Source organism: Rhea pennata, chromosome 1 (genome assembly GCF_028389875.1).
Source record: "Rhea pennata isolate bPtePen1 chromosome 1, bPtePen1.pri, whole genome shotgun sequence".
Classification (NCBI taxonomy): Eukaryota; Metazoa; Chordata; class Aves; order Rheiformes; family Rheidae; genus Rhea; species Rhea pennata.
In genome coordinates this window covers 110,148,065-110,169,627 of record NC_084663.1, presented here as the reverse complement: position 1 = coordinate 110,169,627, position 21,563 = coordinate 110,148,065, and the positions used below count along the sequence as shown (strand labels likewise).

Sequence of the window (21,563 nt, the reverse complement as noted above, 5' to 3'; positions counted from 1 at the left end):
GCTATAGTTGACTACCAGCAGTTATTCCCAACTCCTTGCCCACAGACAATATTCTTTTCTTCCAACAGGCCCTGGAGAGGTTGGAGTTGCCATTCTGATGGCCGTGTACTTTCTATGCTCCAAAATGATATCTATATGGAAGAATGCATTCTGACTGTACCTTTCCAGCTCCTGGAGTATCTTATTGTTCGAAAATCATAAAGTTATTCAAGAGACAGTGGTGCGGTTGGGAAAATGAAGTACGATGCTTTTTTTGCAACATCCATTAAGATGGCATACATTCCTACCAAGCCACAATCATTCATCTGCTGCATCAAAAGCATCTGCCTTTCTATGAATCACACAGTCATAAAATACATGGATAAAAATTCATGATAATTTTGGACAGCTCTCCAAAAATATGTAATATTATTCTTCTACACTTAGAGTTACCACATGCCCCTAAGGGACTGACACTACACAGTTTAGGAGAATACAGCATTGTAAAGGAGGTGAAGTACACGAAGCTGGCTTCATACAAGAACATCATGTAACATTCTGTAAAGACTGTAATGAATTTAGAAAAGTCAATTAAAAGTTCTCTTCTCTGGAAGAAAATTAAAGGAATATTTGTTCTTCCTCCAGCAGGACAAATATGCCTTCATCTCTTTGTCTCCTACAATAACAAACAAGATGTGTGCTGGTCAGGGAAAGATTTTAATTTTTACTGTGCTTCTTCTTTTAAATAGTTTTTATGGTCCCTCTGCAAGTAATCCTAAAATGTACAATCACTAGTCAGCTGCCACTACCTCCCACTTAAAAAAATAATGCTTAAAAGACTATCTTACACAATTTCTGAAATTAGCAAGTTCGTTCTTTCTAGGAAGTATACAGGGAATTGATAACTAGAAGCCATCATAAGCTACACAAATGGTAAAGAAGTGTATATTGCATAACATTAGAAGGATCAAATATATGCAGTGATGCATATTCTGGGAAAGTAACCTTGAAAGTTTGTCCTTACAGCCAAGGGAACAGATCTTAATTAGAAAATTCTTACCCATTTTATTGAAACTAGGCTTTATGTTTTCTCTTACGGGCAAAAAGTCTTTTTGTGTCTGAAATTTTCAGGGAAGATGCTACTCAGTTTTCCGGTATCCCTGCACCTAGGAAGAGATATGCCAACAAAATTGAGAAGCTTAAATGTTCTAATCTGCCCTTTTAATAGAAAGAGACCACTACTGCAGAAGAAGTTTTCGAAGAGGACACCACTTTTAGTCTACTTACACCACACTGCCCTATTTGTGGACAAATGGTTGCATTCTGCACACTTCCGAAGTAAGAAGATGTTGCCTGTTGCTTTGTACACAAGCAAAATGAGCTACTCTCCAGCTCGACCAGCCTGGTAAGGCACTAGCTCGCCCCATTTGGAGGCCTCCAGAAAGTGCTGTAGGGCAGGCTATTAGCCTGAACAAATGGGAGTTATCAGCCTCAGTGTAAACCTGCTTGCTTAGGAAGGCAGCATCTGCAGGAGCCCAGCAGGAGTGGGGAACAGCTGTTTTGCAGTGAAAAAGTACTGCCAGACTCTCACCTTCCCTCCTTTACCAACACTGGGAACATAGGGTAGGATACACACATTGGTCACTGAGAACTGGAGACACTAGACTGAAATAAAACTAAAATGGAGATGAAAAAACAGCCTTCTCAGGTGCTTCAGATCTGAAATATCATTGCATAATATACTATTTCTTCACATCTTTCTTTTGCAGTTTACAATAAATCTAATGTTTCAATCCTATACGTTTTAGAATATAAAGATAAGAAGACGGAAGTTGATCACTGCCGTAATATGCAAGATGACTGTCAATGTCCACTTTGCTAACATGTCCTCTCCTACTATACCTCTTCTATTTCCAATTACTTGCTCCTGTAAGAACCCATTTTTAAAACTGCACGTACAAAATCAGGTGCGAAGAGCTTTGTTCAGTTGGTCCAACTCAAATATAAATGATATGATGAAGAGGAGGTCTTCACTTGTGTTGCTGTAAGTTAAAATTTAACACAACTGCATTCCTGACTTCAAAAATTTTGGTAATCACAACTACCATGTCTAATCATTATTATGACTAATTCCAGAATGCATTCTACTTTTATTTATTGATGACTTCCTAGCTGAAGCTTAGTTTACTCTTCTTGGACATGTGGTTCTTTTTATATCTACCATCTGACATTTACCAACAGTTGGAATTAGTAGACCAGTTAAACACTGAACTTCAGGTGAGAAGGAAATACAAACATCAATGATTCCTCTTCAGTTGGAACACTGTCTATGAAAAACTTTCTAATTAATAGGGAAGACTATCTGAAATAAAATTGAAAAATCAAGAGACAAAAATAGGGCAATGTGGCTAGTTTTAGCTTATTGGATAAAGTGCAGTGAAGAAAAGAATATTTATCCTTTCACCTTCATGCAGAGACTGAACAAATGTTCACCATGTTCTAGAACCAGAGGTCTAAAATTTCAACCAGACCATGACTACTTCTTCCTCTTTCTCATTAAAATAGCCCTAATTACAAAATAATGGGAAAAACACTTCAGAATTTTTTTGCACAGTGAAGTCATAAAGGTGAATTCCATAGAGAAAAACTCTAGTTGTCTACAAATCCACTTACAGTTAAATATCAAGGAGTAAAACCCAAGAAATGGCCAGGAGAAAAATTTATTCTCCTTAAGCAGTACTACTATTTTCTAAACTAATTTTGCTGGAGAATTCCTAGGTAACTTTACCAGTTGGTAAATACTTGCAGCAGTTCAAAACATAATAGCATATAATAATATAATAATACATAATTCTGATATTAAGCGGCTTTTTTTCTTTTTTTAAAACAAGCCATTTAAAGTTCTGGCTTCCTTCTTGTCTTACTTATTTAATCTCAATTCTCCATAAATACTTGAAAGAGGAAAAACCTTTGCTCATAAATCAAATGCTGAACCCTAAGTCGTCAGACAAGAACAAAGTGTTAAAAGAGTTGATATTCTTTAGGTTGTTTTTTCTCCAGATTTGTATACATAATATTGGGTATAATTTTGCAGGTCCCTTTTAAGCTCTATCGCACTGTTAACAGAACTGCAGCTGCTCTTTATTTATTTTTATCCTTTTTTCCCTGTTCATAATACAGAGGCTGTCTGGCTCATTTTCAAGCTATTGAAATATTTCAATTCTAAAAAAAGAAGTACAATAGGCTGTAACCACTTATATGCTTAGGAAACCCTTCCCCCCTCCTTCTTGTTCCCCATATTCTGAGTATTTCTAAAATTTAAGCAAAAAAGTAAATGAAAATTCAAGTGGATATCTCAAGACAACAAATCTGTAATGTGCTATATCCTACCCCCTCCCATCTGAGATGAAAATACTTTACAAAAAGACGGGTTCATGCACTGCAAAATGCAGCCATCTAAAAATTGTGAAAAATCAACACAAAACTGTTTAACTAAACTTTCACAAACATAAGGCCTGATCAAATTCAGCTAAAGGGTTAGTTAGGGGTGAGCTGGATTATTATCCCAAAGAACATCTTTACAAACTTTCTGCAGGTGCAGAAGAAACAGGGTCTTCCTGGGGGAAATTATATTAAAAATTACCTTGAGAAGATGGTATAGAAATCAGTTGCTGATTAAGTTATTTAATTTTATGCTCTCAAAAATCCTCAAAATGCTTGAAAGACAACAAAATTATGTATATATTCACAATAGCAGTATTTGCAATAATACTGCACAATAGCAGAAAGTATTTGCAGTAATCTTTCCTCTAAGACTTAATTCTTTCTGTAAGTGAGAAGAAATATAGCTGAATTATACATTAAATGATCTATGCCCTGCCATTTGTCAGTTTGCTACCTGACTAGAGTACGATCCCCTTTTCTGATTATGCCTAAGCAGGCCATACATGCAGTACACAGAGAAAATGACTTTTGCCATAGATATCATCCAATTCTTTTTTTCCTTTAGCTTAACTAACAAACCTGTGCTTGTAGATGCTAACTACAATATAAGCACTAATTCTTACTGTGCAGTCTTGTATCTTATGTGTATTAGTACAACTATTTTACTAAAAAAATAGGCTTCAACCAGACCTGGCAATTAATTTAATGAATCCCTCAAATGTACAATCTAAGTGGACAAGAAAGACAATCCAGAAGATTACATATCACAAATAAAATATAAAACAAACACCTATGAAGCAGAAAGACTCTTGATGTGCCACTGCCAGGCCTGTTGCCAGCAGGATATGCTGCAATCCACCATAATTATTCACATTTTCATCATCTGCTAGCTTATGACTATTGAGATCTACTGCTACACTTAAATGTACTATTAAAAATAATCCAGCACAAGTCATGGCCAACTCTTGCTTCAGTTAGGAATTTTTCACATGGCAACAGGCAGACCCTTTATCTCCTGACTCAAAGGAAAAAAATATTTTAACTTTAACATTTTAAAAAAATATTTTCTACTTTTTATAGCACAAAAGCTTTGATTCCTGCAGTGAAATGAACACTACTTAAAAATAGAAGATGATTCCATACATTACATTATATGAGACTGCAAAACCTGGAACAAGCACTACAAGCCTTTAGTTGTGGAACACAGTAAAACAGGAACTCAGTGCCTCTGAAACTCTAAGAAGTGCATATAAGGGAGTGGGAATTAAATAGCTATGATTCACCTGAGCAGCCTCCCCATTCTAGACAAGTCCAGAAGTCAGAGCAGCCCTAGCAATAATTCAGACAACCCTGGATGTACTTAACTACAGCTTACAGAAAAAAGCCAAAATAGCTGTAACTGCTCAAAAGCCTACTTGCATCCTCACACCTGGGAGCCCATTCATATCTGAGCATTTGATTACTTTGTCAGAGTCCTCAAAAACAAGTTATAGATGCTCTCTGGAGCTCCTGCTCAAAGGGAAGATACTTAATTATCTCAAATACAGCTCTAAGACAGGTATAGTTTCCACTCCTTTCAAAAAAGAAATTAATGCAAATCTTCCTTATGGAAGTTTAAATGTCGCCAATCATTTTAGCAGAAGCATCTAATTACTAGCATAAGCAATATCAACTGGGACTGGGTGAATTGAGAAAATTCAGTTCTCCTCAGTCCCCATCTCACTTCTGAAATTCTGAAATCAAAAACTCAAATCTCAGTTAACATTTACTTTCCAGGCTCACGAATCTGGTAATCAGGTCATAACTCTACTCTAGACTCTGTTCCAGAGTACAACCACTGCTAACCTGAAACACTCAAGAAAAAAAGATGCACTCAGAGTACTTTTCTGAATAAAAATGAATATGAATAACAGTAGTAGGAATGTGCTCTTCAGCTTACAAAACCTATAGTTTCCCGAGCTTCATCACATTTAAAATGTAACTTAAAAATTAATTAGATTGCAGAGTAATTAATGTCTCCCACAGCTCTAACTGCTGATTCAATAATGGCAGTTGCAAAGAAAATACAGCTCTAAATATCAAAGCTCCAAAGCTTTGTGTTAAAATGTAGGTCCTAGAGCTCCTGTGCTCCCTGTACCTTTCAGCCCCTTGGACCAATGCAGGAAAAGGGACTTTGGGACTGCAAGAGCCACAGCCAAACCACGAGGTCTGGATCCTACTTACTAGCCACAAACTAAGGAGCCTGGAAACTCTGGAGTCCAGCGCTGCAGAGCGTTTGTGGCACAGCTGCAGACCTTGGAAATCCAGGTTTCCCAGAAGCCTGTCAACCTAGCTCATGAGAATTCGTTTTGTTTCGGAATTTTTTTGTTTGTTTTCGTTTATGATGGTTGTAATAGCCAATACATCTCTGTGAAGTATCTGGGTTCTGACAAGTTGGCTTTTTCCCATTTCATCAGAAAATTCCAAACCTGCTCTGGACATCACCCTTGGAGTTACAAACCCATTCCCCATGGGTTTCCTGGAAGCCCTGATGTCAGACATATAACCCTCCTACATCTAACCCTGGAAGATGGAAGGGGAAACAGGGAGGTGAGAGCTATCAAGTGTTTTCTCCCAAAGGGAATTCTGTTTGATGAAGGAGCCCACCACAGGTGTGATGACAGAAAATACTTCTGGAAATTGCTGATGCTTTCTAGGGGGTGTCATATTCACATCCAAGGTGGAAAACAGTGAGTTAAATTGAAAACAATTTTAGTTCTGAAATTCCCACCATCTGACAACTGAGTGAGAGACTCAGTTGTTGTAAACTGATGCAACTCTACGTAAGCCTATGGAGCTCTTCTCAGAATTTTTGGTATTCCACTTCCACAACTGCTCAAAGATTTTATTGACGTGATTAAAATAAACAGACTGCAACAAACAACTCTTATCTTCAGATCCTTTTCTGGAGTTACAGTCCTAAAGCAGGCTGATTAGTCTCTTAGGCAAGTAAGTCCTTTCATTTCTTGAGGCTTTTTATCTGCATGCTAAATTCAGAAGACTAAAGTGTATATTTGTGACTCGCAGACAAGATTTGGACCTCAAAAATATTACTTCAATTAACGATAAGCCAGACATTTACTGATACTTATTGGCAAGACAATGTAGAATATCAGCCCTGTTAATATTGCTTTTCAAGGTATTTTTAAAATAATAATTAAAAAAAAAAAAGGATAAGTATGATCTGTAATTCAAATCACACTGTATCTTTGATTTGTTTTCCCCCTCCTCCTCTCTCCCTCCCTCCCCAGAAAAGCTTTATCTAGAGTGGCTGAAAAGCAAAGTATCTATGCAGACACTATCCATCACATTTCTGTCTTAATTGAATGACACCAGAATAAGATCAATAAAATGTAACAAGAGACAGCTTTGCATTTCCACACTCACTTATTCTCCCTCTCTATTACTCCCAGCCATCACTGTGACCAGAAAGCTTAAGCATTGAATTTGAACACTGCTGCCAAGCAAGCTGTTAGTATATGAATAAACTTGTCAGGAAAACAATAAAACTTATAATACTGGGAAAGGTCAAAATGTCAAAAGGCCACTGCAAACAGCATTAAATATGCTGCTTTTAAAGCTATACTGGAGACGCATATGAAGAGTTTCTAAACAACATGGGTAGTGGCAATGCTTCAAATATTATCCCTTCCATCCCCCCAAGACATGTCTGTGTGCGTGCGTGTGTGACCGTCTGACATGCAGTTGTTGTGACCTCTTGGCTCAAATTTGCAATTTCTACACTAAACTCAGACCAGCTGTGATTTCCCTACATTCAAGGATTCTGAGATCTCCAATGCATTATTGATAACCTCATTGCTTTGCTAAAAGCAGAGGCTGCACACTCATAATCCCAGAATTTTCCTGAAAAGCTCTAGCTTCACATACCAATCGATCACAAAGAATAAAGTGAAAAAAGCCCATTTTACAAGAAGGCTATGTATTGTGCAATGCATCCATTTCAGCATGTGTGTTAAATAAAAATGTAAGTTTTTTTTAAACTCTCCTTTTTTCTTACTTTCAGTTATGATGCTCTTGCACTCCTCCAGCCTGTGTAAAGGTAATGGCACATTATTGGAAGCGTAATTAGTATGTCGGCTTTAGAGTCACTTTTATATTTAAAGTCTATACTGAAGTCGTAACTAGGTTCCCCCAAAACTGGGGCCACGTTCTGCTAACCACATAGCAAATGAAAGTCTGCAATGCAAACAGCTAACAGGAAAAAGAAAAAAAGAAAAAAAAAAGAAAAAAAGAAAAAAAAGGAAAAAGGGAAAAAAAAGGAAAAAGAGGGAAAAAGAGGGAAAAGGGGGGGAAAAGGGGGAAAAGGGGGAAAAGGGGGAAAGAAAAAGCTGCATCAAATGAATAAATGAATATGGTAAACAAAATGAATTATAAAGACAGGAAGAGGAAAGAGTTAACAATAGCAAGACTGAACAGGATACAGCCTTAGTTATGCATAATTAGAAGGCTCCTGGAATCTGAAATCACAAGTATTACCAATTTTCTAGTCACAGTTTAGTACGTAAAGAAATGCTTAGACATTGCATCACAGGAAATGTTCTCTTCATGTTTCAAGACAGGCTGTCATATTTCAGCTTGGAACTCAATTAGATACTAGAACAACTGCTGTACAAGTACAAGCACTTCTGCCAGGCATTATTAAAATCCAACTGATGAGACATTTGGCCTCTTAACTTCAATAGATAATTCTTCATGCTTGGTTGACTACACTGCATTGTTTCTGCATTATTATGTTCATGCTTAGTCTTAGAACAGCTTTTTTTCCCTCTCTCTCTCTCTTTTTTTTTTTTTTTTTTTTTTTTCCTGTATCAACAACTTGGCTGGAGGGATGAGGCTGAGAGACTCATATGACTTCTTAAATTAAAAAGATTTCCTAATTGATCACTATTTAGCAAATTTATGCATGAAAAACTGCAGTTTTTGTTGCCATTGCTTTTGTTTTTTAGAAAGTATATTTATACAACAGATTCAGAGAATTCATTTTCAATACTATACCAAAGTAACAGCATGATCTTTGGAAGTGTACATATCCTCATATTACTCTCTAATGATCACCAAATGAAAATGTAGTATTATTGGAGGTATATTGAAAGGTTATTGTATATTTTCATCTTTAAAAACAGTATCTCATCCTGAGTTATCAGCAGAAGAATTAAAATAAAATAGCTTTTCTGCTATTTCTGACCATCTCCTCATGTAATACTCACCTAGACCATTCAGAACTTACCGAGATAAATAAATTTTCCTCAGAGAATTAATGATTAAAAGCAGAAGATGACTATGGTATCATTAAAACCTTCCAATCACAGAAATCAGAGGTGAAATATCTTACCCCCTACTGGAGATAATGCCTTATTATGATATAGAAAATATTAAATGCATATGACTGTCATATAACTTGGCAGAAAAGTCAGCAGCTCCCACTGAGGGGAGGTAAGCTGGATAGTATTAAAACCACAGCTCCAGGGAGATAAATCAACTGGGTGTTTACATCACTAGTGAGAGACAGACCTCTGTAAAAGTGAGACTCAAAAGAAGGTGCTGAACACAGCTCCTGAGACCATCTACGGGAGAAGCTCCTCTGCTGAGAGCAGAGAAAGCCTGCGGAAACCAGCCTCCCAATTCAGGTACCAATCTGGGTAACTAAAAAGGGTGAACAGCCCTCAGGAAGTCCTTGCATTGCTAAGGAGAGCAAACAGAGCTTACCATACGCATTTTGTTCTGGTGCCCACTGTACGGCACCAGGGAAAGCATGTAACACTCTCCGTGTCCAAACTGGGCACTGCAGAGCTGGGGGTCGAGTGGAATAGGCTTCTTCCCCTCCCCTTCCTCGGCTCACACCACAAGACGAGAAATACAGGCAGAAGCTGACGAAATGCAGCAAGTACACATATATACCGTTTACGCTGAATGTAATACACATCACCTGAAGACAGCTCCCCAGTATGCTATAAGAAATACAGGGCAGTTCTGAGCACATTTACTTCTGTTTCACTTTGAAGTACACTTACAAGATCTGGGTTTTCCAAAAGCAACTGCAAACTTCATCATGTTTCAATATGAAGACAGGGCTTGCTCAACCATTTCTATCCATATGGCAAGTTTTTCAGAGGCTTAGAAGAAATTTTTGATCAAGCCAGTCTATGTTTCACCACAACTAATAAACAGATACATGTCTTCTAATCTAACCCTTCATTACCATCAATTTACAGCTGTCTAACTTTTCCCTCCTAATGACCTACATGACAGAGTTCCCAACTGTGTCATTCCAGGGGCTACTTTGTACCACATGCACATATGCGCTCACAACAGATAAGGAAGCCTGCCATAAACGGGCACCAAGGTCTTCCCTAGACATGTCCGACTTTGCTTAAACACCGGCAGACACTGCAAAAACTGAAAGCAAGGCTGGTGGACAGTGGGTATCCCCGGCTCTCCCAGCTGGAAGGCAACTCCTCAGTTCCACAAAATCAGTGGACACGTCCCACATTTAAGGTGGCAGAAAACTATCTACTCTATCAGGAAATGATTCATCTTTGCTGTCTTTTGAAAATGCAGAAATCAAAGTGAGCAACCTGTGCTCCCGTGTGATTAGGACTGCACATTTTTTAATTGTTTAGGGGTTTTTTTGTTTTGCGTTTTCCTTTTAACTGGTGAATTGAAACATGAGTGCATATGGCATGCAGCTATGGGCCCCCTTCTTTCCACTAAAGTTTGCTTCAACAGACAGTTGAGGGATAAAAATCTGGCAGAAGGGCACTCCTCTAACCCCTTCCACTGCAGGGCTGGTGCCCACAGGGAAACATGGGCACAGCCTGCACCCATCTCTGAGTTTTCAGCATGTGAGATCGCACTCCAGGAGCAGCCGGTGCAGCCAACGATGCTGCACAGGAGCAGCTCCCACCTGTCCCACATTGAACCACATCAGTCTTGGCTGCTGTAATGGCTTAATGCTCCCCAAACACACACGCTCCCCCACGCACGTATGATGGTGCAGAGCTCCGACGTACCTGGCGCCAGGTATGGCTCACTAGGAGCACGCTAAGAGCCCTCTCGTCGCTGCACCTGTGACGTTACAACTGCCCCTGTACCACTGAAGAGGAGCGCATGGCGCACCCCTCAGGGGCGTATGTGACTAAACCGCTGCCATTTATAGACAGCAGAAGCCCAAATATTTGGGTTGGACCCTCTCACATACACTCACACTTACAAATTAGTTACAGTTAGGAGGACCAAAGATCTCAAAAGTTCACAAAAGAGCAAAGAAATAGTATATGCATGAAGATACCAGTTAAGGAATGCAGGTGGCAACATATGCAAACATGAATCTCCTGCCTTTCTGCTGGGGCAGATTGCACCTACAAATACTTGACTAAGAACAGCTCAGACTGTTTTATCATTCTTTGCAAAGACCCTAAAGAGCTAGTTTCTCTCAGCTGCCTTTGAAATACAATCATTTACATATATTCCAAACAAGTGGAAGTACAAGGCTCTCACTGGAAATCTGGGATGGGCCAGAGTTCAGAATTACCAGTGCATTTCTATTCTGTCACAGAAGTTTTCATAACTAAAACACATTTTAAAAAAAATTAAAAAAAAAGCTTCAACAAATTTTAAACAATCCAGCATGCCAAGGATCTTGTTTCACTGTTTTCCTTAATCCAAGAAACAGCACTTATGTAACAATAAATAAACACTTTTAACTCCAGATGTGAAGTTTCTCTTTTCTTTTTCTCAACCAATGCTTTGGGGGGCGGGGAAAGCAAATACCAAACAATTTAACATACCAAAAAGAGATATGAAGTTGTTCATAAAAACTGTAATTCTTCTAACGCTTAGTTTAAATAGCATACCACCTTAAAATGCATGAAATGTGTATAAATTTAAACACAATGTTAAAATCCATTTTTAACACAATAGATGATAAAACAAGAACATAAACACTTAAAGGAACGAGAAGTCATTTTTTGAAAACCTAAAGACGATAACTAATATTAAAGATAAGTAGGACTTAGCTAAGGACCACAGAGACATTGAACAAACTTGTACCTGGAGAACTGAAAGATACAGTTCTCCTTGACTTTTGTAATACAGGTTTAGACAACAGGGAAAATAAATATAATTTCTGAAACTATTTATAAAAGCCTGTTAACTATTTCCTCCTTTGTTTTCAAATAGTTGGGGCTTTCAATACCTTTTCCTAAAAAGCTTTCTTTGCTTTTTTGTTTTTAAAATTTATTGTTACATCACCATCAAAATTCCTTTCTTGTACTCGCTTAACTCATATATACTTCCTTCCCCTCTCTATTCTACTCTGGTATGTGTTCAATAATTTATATTTTTGTAACATATTTTCATTACCCTTTTGTTTATAAATTCTTAGGGAACAAAAAACAACTCCCCCACACCCATGCTCACACACAAAAACTGTTTTTTCCATAGTACTTATGTAAGAAACTGGAACTGGCTTTTACTTACTGCATTTATTCTAGATTTAAAAATGTTTACATAGCATTGAAAAAATATTACTTGAAAAACTGCTCTGTGTCAAACACCAATTTCATTAACAGGTGCAAAATATTATGACAAATTCTATGGCGTTATTCTAGTGCACTGAAAGGGAATTGTTTCATCCAACACACTGTAAAACTCCATTGGAGATGAGGCAGGGAGTTTTAACTGTTTAAAACTAAAGAAAGGCTGGATTTTGTAAAGTAACTGCTGGATAAGTTGCTAAGAAGTATTTTGATACAAGAAACTAACGCTGCACCACATGAATCAATTAACACTTCATAATACCAGTGTATACCTTCATATCAAAATGACTTCATGCTCTTGAGCAAATAACATTTAAATTATTTCTGGGAAAAGTTATGCCAGAAATCTGCTAGTTATCACATTTCTATAAAGCAATTATTGTACACATGGAAAAGAAAGTTTACTCTGACACATTACCACTAAGAATATTTATAGAGATGGAGAAATGCAGAAGAGGCTTGTACTTAATAATGTAGGGCCATTAATTAGCATCAAATGAAAGAAAAGCAATAAAGCAATTTTGTCACCAATTACTGACAATTTGCCTAAGTACAACCATTAATTTTGGATAATATAACCCCCATAAAATTAAGGGAACAAAACCGCTTGAATCAATATCCTTTGCTAGTCTCTTTCCACTAATTGAACTACTTTAAGGAGTATCAAAAGTTTTTGAAACTTTTAAATGCTTTAATAAAAATGGAAAAACATATGGTTATGATTTCCTATCTAAAAATTGCTGGCTTGGGGGCGGTCTTTTTTTTTTTCTATCTTTTATTTTGGCTGAGAATAAGCAAAATTGGGGCAATAAAAGTGTGAGATTCTGGAATTTGGTACCAGAATCAAAACATTTATTTACTTATGTTTTTCCTACAGCTGTAGAGACCTTTTATAAAAGAAAGGCTGATAGGGGAGCCAGAAGTATCAACGTTTAATAGTTCGTTTAAGGAATCTCCAGCGTTTAGATGCCGCCAATAGTAACCTGGGACATGTCCCTAGCTGACATGTTCCTACCTCCACTCTCGGAATGGCAAGCAAGGAAAAACACAAGCAAAAACCCCGTCATTCCTCTCCCAGCTCCGTCGCAGCCCGCGCTGCCCCAGCAAGCAGTGTCGCCCACTGCCATTGGCGGAGCGCGGCTGCCGCCGCAGCAGCCTGTGGCCTCTCGCATCCTGCCCTGGCCCGGCCCCAGCGGGCGCTGGGGGCTGCTGCCCGCGCAGCGCAAGGTCAGCCGAGCCTGCACAACCTTTTCATTGCTCCAGCTACGCGGCAGCAACCTTCCCGAGCGCTGGCGAGAGCAAACGTCCCGCGCCGGGGACAGGCCGCTGCGCGTTACGGACGTTAAGACCAGGCGGCCCGTTCCCAAGTCGAAGTTTAGCCAAACTCTCGCACGGCCGGTGACGAATGCGCTTGCTGAAGTACCTTTCCCCCGCGGCACTCGCCTGCATTTGCTCATCAGGAAAACTAAGCCACGCTTTGATAGATACTTGTAAATATTTAGTAAAGGAAATATTTGCGGAACGCCGCCATGTCCCCCAAAACGCCTCGCTGGGGAAACTTGGGAGCGTTTAATCGGCATCCATATCAATTTATAAACCTCGGGTGCTAGAGTACAAATAAACACGCTAAAGGGCTTTGGCCACACGGAGATAAGATCTCTCTCTGGGGAGGCTGCTAAAAACTGCTCCATCGCCTTTGTGCAGACTACTGGAATGTGCTTGCTTTTCATTTCGCTCTTTGTGTCTGGCACTCTGGCCTCACAGGCAGTGTCTTAAGCCATGCAGGGTCAGGGCAAACAGAGAACTGCATTCATGGACAGATCAAGTTTATGTGAGAATCTGCTCCTCCTGTGCCCTCAATTTCCATTTGAATTGTTAATAAAATCTCAGCCTGAAAGCACATGATCCCATCAGTGGGGAAGTCATGCAGAGAATCCTCTAGCTCAGAAAAACAAAATTTTTCATCCTCCTCCTACATTCGTGGGAATTATGCCATGTAACCCCCCCCCTCCAAAAGCAACCCCCCTTCCCCAGCACAACACCTGATTGCCAGCCCACAGCTCGCACTAAAAGAAGGGTGGGTTGGGGGGGGGGGGAGGAAGGGAGAGAGAGAAGGAGAGAGAAAGAAGGGAAAAAGACACACAAGCAATACCCCGATAGCTACAGCAAAATCACAACCACAATAATTGCACCTTTGTAGCCGTTTACAGACTCCCAGACACCTTCAGGCAAAAGGAAACACAGATATTTCATTTTTAAAGTTAATTTCCAACAGCTGATAACACTAGCTGCAAGACTTTCCCACAGCTTTATGACACTGCCTGAACTACAGGGCCACAGAGATAATAAAAGGTCACACATAAAGGAAAGAACAGAGCCATACCCCAATTAACTTGGTCTTCCCATGCAAAAACTGTACAGGAACAAGAGCCGATATTTGCTGCAGGCGTCAGACATGCATCTCCTAACCTTGCCACGGTCTAACTGGGCCTCTTGTTTCTTCTGCCTTTGCTCCTCGCAAACTGTTTTAATATTGAACGCTTTTCAGAGGGATGGGCTGATGAACGAAAACATGAGTTTCCTGCTTGCCCTTTAAGGTGGGTTAAAGGGGGTGCTAGTAATCAATTACAGAACAAAAAGCCAAAGAGAGACTAAAGATTTTACAAAGATTTACAAACTAAATGTCTGCAGCTTGCAGCTGTTTTCTAACCAAGTAGCCCCCACTTTACTCCTTCCTCGGAAAAAAAACTGGGGGGGGGGGGGAGGGCAGGAATGGACAAAGTATAAAATAGTATTCAAGTAAAACCTGTAGGAAATACAACAACCTAGAGAGCTTTCTGCAGTTCGTACTTGCCCTCTAGAGTAGCACATCAGCCCTGGGACTAATGATAACAGCACTAAATATATGATGGAATTTAAAATCTTGTGGTTCTGAGTCTTGCCTGCTCCCAGTCCCAGCCTCCACTCCCTCCTCCTCTTCCTCCTCCCCGAACGGCAAGATGTTTCTGTTTGCAATAGTCACTGGAAGAGAAAAGCTCTATGGAAGCTGTGTCTCTGGGACCAATCCCGCCCAGCACTGCAGTCCAGCTTCCTCTTCTGCCCACTAACATAAAAATAACTACTCCTCCGAGTAAGGACAGGAATCAAAGTACAAACTCCTAGAAAAGAGGACTAGACCTTTGCCTGCCTCTGAATAGCGCTTGGCTGAACCATTATTGAATATCATTAGAAAATTGAGTCAGGATCTCGCAGTCAAAAAAACAATTTAAAAATAATGCAAATATTTGATGGTTCTGCTGGTTTGGACTGGGGGCATTATAGGACTGAGTGCAGAATCCATTGTATGCTATATTCATGGAAAAATCAATAAAGGACATATTGCAACAGGTGTATTGCAGAATGGACATTTTTATGACATTATAAAACAGTTTCTGTTCTAGGCTTGATTTTACACATTTTTGGCTAGAGCTAGTTGAATTGCTCCTTGAGAAATATAACCAATAGATTGAGCTCTTAAATCTGTTCACCAGGTGTCTGCAAATAGTCATGGGTGTTATTAATTACTTTGTTAGTCACAAGTCCTTGAACAATGTGTGCAAACATATTTGACCCTATGTCAGGATTTTAAACTGGCTGATATGAACAATCACTATTCGTTATTTGCAATGCATGACCGGTCACTTAATTCACAAAATAGTCCTCTCTTTTCCTGATTGGGTAGCCCAACCTATGGTGACAAAAGCTAATTCCTTTTTGCTAATTCTCCACAAATGCTTGTAATTGCCGAAGGAACCTACTTTTGGATCAGTTTAAATGATTTGTTCAGATGGGACTTTCAGTGCAACTACTCTTGCAAATACTTGTTGCATTTAGCTTTTTTTCCATGGAATCTATGACTGGTGAGCATTCATGGCTTTGGTTTCATGCTATGATTATTTGAAGAGCTGCACTGGGAGAAGAGGAAGAGCAGATAGCTTTATTAAACCAGTAGGAGCACACGTACAGAACACGCTGATTGCTGTACGGAAGTTGTAATTTTAATGTATCATCTAAATACGTGACAAGATGCTTACAAGTCTTTTTCACTCAAATGATGTTCTGCTTTTCTCTCTGATGCCTTTATACTCAGAGAACTCTGGTTCCTTTTTTGTACGGTCATCCTCTTCTCATTCAAATACCTCCTTAAAACTCCTTTCTCTTGGATAGATTATTGATGCTCACTCATATTTTATGGATACAGTGACAGCTGCCATATCAGAGCACTAAATACAACAACTGAGAGCAACTGCAAAGCGGAAGAATGTCCTTTCATTAAAGCCAGACCAGACCTGCAATTCAGTGTGCACGTGGATACATGAGAGAGCAGAACCTCATGGCAGGAAGTTCCATAAAATTGCTGTATCATGCATCAATACTATGGAGAGTACACACTTCACTATGTTAAGTGTAACCCTTTTAAACACATATTGACTATAACCTTAACTTAATCTTTTCTACTCTACAGGAACCTCTATAAAGACCATTGGAAATACTATAATGGAAATAGTTTAGTGTCCTTTCATTGGTATTTTTTTGGTCAAAACATCTGTATTTTTTGTATAATTCTTTCCTACTTAAAATATATATCCTTGGAGCTAGCTAAAAATTTAAAGTTCTGTCAGCAAATGTAAATATTTTCATCCTTTTTGACACACTTGCATCATTATTCCCCCCAAAAGAATGGAAAGACTAAAGTTTGTGGTCTTTATCCAATTTAAAATAATAAAAAAAAAAATCTAACAGGATTTTGCCCCAAAATAAAGCTAAGTGGAAAAGAACAGAAAAAAATGACAGAAAATTGACCTCCTCCTATAAATGAGGAATCTGGTCTGAAATGTAGCTTCTACTACATAATCCAGCAAAATTCTCACTTATTTCCTCCTAGGAGACTAAGGTATCCACCTGGTGTTACTGAAGAGGAAAAAATGTGACAGAATTCTGGAATTAAGCTTGCATCTTCCACATTCTAGCTGAACGCCTTAAGTAAACAGTCAGCTTCCCTCAGCACCTGTTTCCTAATTCACATTATAAATACATATTCTAGGTCTTCTCTATATCTCAGTCCCCGAGCTAAAAGGAGTCTGATTACTGTTTGTTTTTTTTTTTTTTTAACAGTACACCCTAAATGTCCATATTAATAATTTAAGCATCAGCTAGTAGAAAGCCTTTCTGAATTTATGAGCATCTGATATGAGTATAGTAACAATTAACTATCTTGCTTCTTGAGTTGATAAACTGTTTTCTATAAAGTAGTAAGATTTGCTATGGGTATACCACAATAAAACATCAACGAGAGATGGCTTATTCACTCATTTCAAATAACGCATTTATAACATTGCAACAATATTCTCTAATATGTAGTATTAACCACTATTTTCTCAGATAATAGGCTGATAAACAAAACATCAATTCTTAAGGAAATGAATATAACCAAAACACATAGCCAACAGACTTCCCTTTCAGTAAAATCTGAAGTATTAAACAATTATGCACAGAAAAAAACAATACTACATAACTCCTCTCTTTTTAAGGCACAAGCAAGCAGAAAAGACTACTAGAAAACAAATTATTGCTATATCTGATCTTTTCCAATCTCAAGAGTATATAAAAGCAAATGAGAATTTACATAAAGTGGTTGTAAATTTTCATGAGTTTTAGAAAAATCAGCATGCTTCAAACTCAGAACTACCTATCTAGGTCATCCTGGTCTTACGTGGTACTTCCCATAGCTGATTTGTACTTACATGTGGTTGCTAACTGTCCCAGGTTATGTAGTGTTCTTATAATGTAAAGAACATGATCTATGCAGTGGATTTTGAATACAAACTTACACATAAATTTGAATGCAGATCTGAAATGAGATTACAGATTTAGTTAAACCATACTTTCACCTTCCCTCTGGCAAGGACACATCTTTTGAACATCATTACTTGCTGTAAAACCACTGCCACCTAAGCTAATTTTTATAAAATATTTCTCATTGCAGAAATACGTATTTGCACTTCTGTGAATACTGTCAGTAAAAAGCACAGTTCAACTTCGATTTTTAAGGTGATACTTATGAAAACATAAGTATTACTACTACATGGTGCATTTCAAAATATGATTCTTTACTTATATTATCAAAATTTACATTAATGTCATTAGGATTAGATTTCAAAGTTTTCATTCTTCTCTAAGTATTTTTACTTTACTTTCTGCTGCTCTCTTAAAATGGGAAAAAAAAATCTTCCTACAAATCTCCCACAAACGTTCAGCTGCAAATACAGCAGAAATTTTGTTTTCTTCTTTTAAGTATGTATAAAACTCGAGACCTTCTTTTATTGAATCTAAAGGCCCTTTATAAAACCTAGAGAATAACTAGTAGCAGAATGCTTGGGGAAAAACCGTATCAATGTATCTGTGAAGATGCCAGCCACTCTCCTGGTTCGCACAGTCTCATCAGCCACCTCAGGCAAACAAAACAAAACAAAAATAAACAAAAACACACAACAACAACAAAGCCTCCCAAAACAAAAAAACAAAAAACTAAAATACCCACATGTTGCCTTTTCCGGTCAGTCTGCAGGACTGCCTAGTCTGGGCTGCAGATCAACATGCTCCTGAGCAGCCTCCTTAGCCCCTCTGAAGGGCTAGGTCCTCCTATGCATACATGGAGTCTGTCTGCTTGAGTAGTCTGATTAAAAGTGTGTATCTTTATTCAAATAGCAATTCCCAGTGTCTCTAATGTAATGGGCAGCTTTGTCTGATATAACCTAGGTCTAAGGGGCTCATGTGAGCTTTCAGGGATGTTAGTTATATATGGATATATAACTAACAAATTTATCAGCTTTTTCATTTTCTCATGCATCTTTCCACCTCCTCATTTGGGGATGGCAAGGCTCTGTACCTTTACTGCATCAATGATATCCTTGCATGGTAAACAAAGTCATACAGTTCTGCTGGCATTTACCTGGTTTAGCTTAATCTAGTAAATCTGGTTGGCAGCAGCTGGAATGGTGGAGAGGAAAGGCTATTAGCACCTGTGCTGACAGCTTCCTAAGGACCCCAGGCACCCCCTGATCGTGTTTTCTCTCCACTGGTCTACAGCTTGGAGCTGAGATGGAGCCTGCTACCACTATAACTACCCTATCTGTGTTTTCCTGTTAGAGTTACTCTTTTTTGTTTTTCCTTAAGCAGTTACCTTCCAGAAAAATTAACAAAATACAATGCTCTGTTTCTTTAAAGTCATACACTTTCATACTTTCCAGGCTCTCCCACACTTCTTTGTCCCAACAAGTAAAGAATCGGAACACAAAATTATAAACTTCCAATAACCCCCATTTTCCTGGAGGCTTTTTTTTTTGGGGGGGGGGGGGGGAGGAGGTGAAGAGGAGTTGGGAGAGAAAGTCCCAATGAAAAAAATCAGAACAAAATCACAAATTTAGGTTTAGTTCATTGAAGCATTTGGCATCTATTTAACTAAATATACCTATCTGTTCTTGAGGATCTAGGTCTCTGTGACAACAAAAAATCCTGAAAGGTTGAATTTTGAAAGATTCCTGTTTGGCATATAGTAACTTCCTACACTCTCAAAGGTCCTATACCATCTTTAAGTTTTGCTATGATGAAAAGGCAAGGGTGGGAATCTTTGAGGATGTATGCATTTTCAATGGAAAAGCTTTACATTCCCTAGTTTTTAAATAACTGCAATTCAGTTCTGTCTTGTCTGTGATATATTAGGTATTTTCAAATGAGTTCATTAAATTATCTCAAAATTAGCAGATAAAATCAATATACCTTTACACTGAACAATGACAGATCTGGGATATAAGGACAAGGATGATCACCAGATACACAAAGCTGATTTTCTGAAGCATGAGAAAGAAGTGTAGGGTAGTTGAGTGGTTATCATCTGAGAAAGCTGATAGTGCACAAAGTTAGGAGACAAGTGTACATTCTGCAACACCTGATGTTCAGGATCTACCAGAAGGTAAGCAGATGTCATTATCTTCTACAGGGAAATCCTGATTAGATGAATCTGGAGGGCTTTCCTGTCCTAAAGGAAAGAGGAGTGACTGGTTGCAGCAAAGTGGTAAGGAATCCCAGGTATCAAATGTAGAGGAATATTCCATTTCTGACATGATAAACCAAATGTAGGAAGCAACAGACTATGGAAAAGGGTCTGGGGCATATCCCTGCTTGATGCTGCCTCACAGCCATCTTCTGCTTTGTCTGAGCTGTCTCCAGCAGGCACCACAGCAGCCACCATGACCAACTGCAGAAATAAGCCAAACAAATGCCTGCTGCCCATCCACTGCTCCACTACATTAAGGAAATCCTGCAAGACTGTAGGGCTGCTTATCAGTATGGCTAAATGCAGGACCTTTGTTGCATGTGCAGCTCTACATCACAGGGCTCTTTGAGATTACTTACAGGGATCAGCTTTGCAGTTCATCTTTGGGAACATCTTCAGAAATCATCATGAATCTCATGAAGTATCTGAAGGAATTTCAGTGATAGCAGAAGCTCTATAACCACATGATTAAGGTAGAAGGGAGCAAAGTTAATGCAGCTAATCAAAATTGGACTTAATAGGTGCAGTAGGAAACAAGATTAGGTGATAAATCACTTTTTACTGCAAATTTTAGAAAGGAAACAAAGGAAAGGAGGAAAGAGTCAATAAAATGGTCCAGCTAGTTAAAAGCTCAAATAAACAGAAGTAATACACCAAGAAACAGTTGCACCCAAGTTGCTCAAGTCATGCAAGTGCATAAATCTGAGAAGTTAAAGGAAATAAATGTGAATAAAAGTACGTAAGATTTTTAAATTAAATCAGAAAATTGTGTGTTTAATTCTGAAGGGAACAGTATGTGCCAGAATATTGAGTTATACATTGCTTTATTGAAAAGTAGGTCAAGATCTTATCAGCTCTATTATGAGGAATGTCAATAAAAGGCTGTGCGATGATAAAATGTTTAATTAAAAATGAACATTGTGTAACATATGAACTCTTTGTATTATACAGAAGAGAAGTCAAATGTATTATGTTCTCCAAGTTACAAATTGCATTGAATCCCTTTTTTCCCCCATCAAACACTCTTATCATTGTGAAATCTTGAATTAAAAAAAAAAAGATTTATTTATATTGGCTCATTTGCAAATTAGTTTAAGATTATCTACCTCCAGGGCACTTCAAATACTTTGAAAATCTGGGACAACTGTGATGAGAAGAACACTAGGGTCTTGTTTTTGGTATCCTTTCAGTTCAATTAGTAGTATCCTTTGGCAAGTTAATTACCAAAGCAAAGGTTTAATACTGATGCAGTGTGGGAATCAAAAAGTAATAGGAGCTAGCAAGATTAAACATTTTTTACTATTATTTATATAACCACACCTGCATACAACATCAGTGTCCTAAAGATATCTAACAACAAAGCAGAGATGGTAACAAGCCATGGCACTGGTAAGAGAACACAGAGTTAAGTCCAGCAACACCCATGGTAGACAGACATCATGTTTTCT

At 38.4% G+C, this 21,563-nt stretch overlaps 1 long non-coding RNA gene across 14 annotated transcripts in view; it reads right to left on the bottom strand.

Moving 5' to 3' along the window:
* LOC134152437 (uncharacterized) overlaps positions 1-21,563 on the bottom strand; it is a 377,211-nt gene that overhangs the window by 281,621 nt on the left and 74,027 nt on the right. Inside the window, exon 1 of one of the 14 annotated variants that reach the window (XR_009961017.1) lies at positions 14,404-14,449. The exons of the other annotated variants lie outside the window; for them this stretch is intronic. This is a non-coding gene — a long non-coding RNA (uncharacterized LOC134152437). Of the gene's footprint in view, positions 1-14,403; positions 14,450-21,563 lie in introns of those variants that run through there. 14 annotated transcript variants of the gene reach the window in all.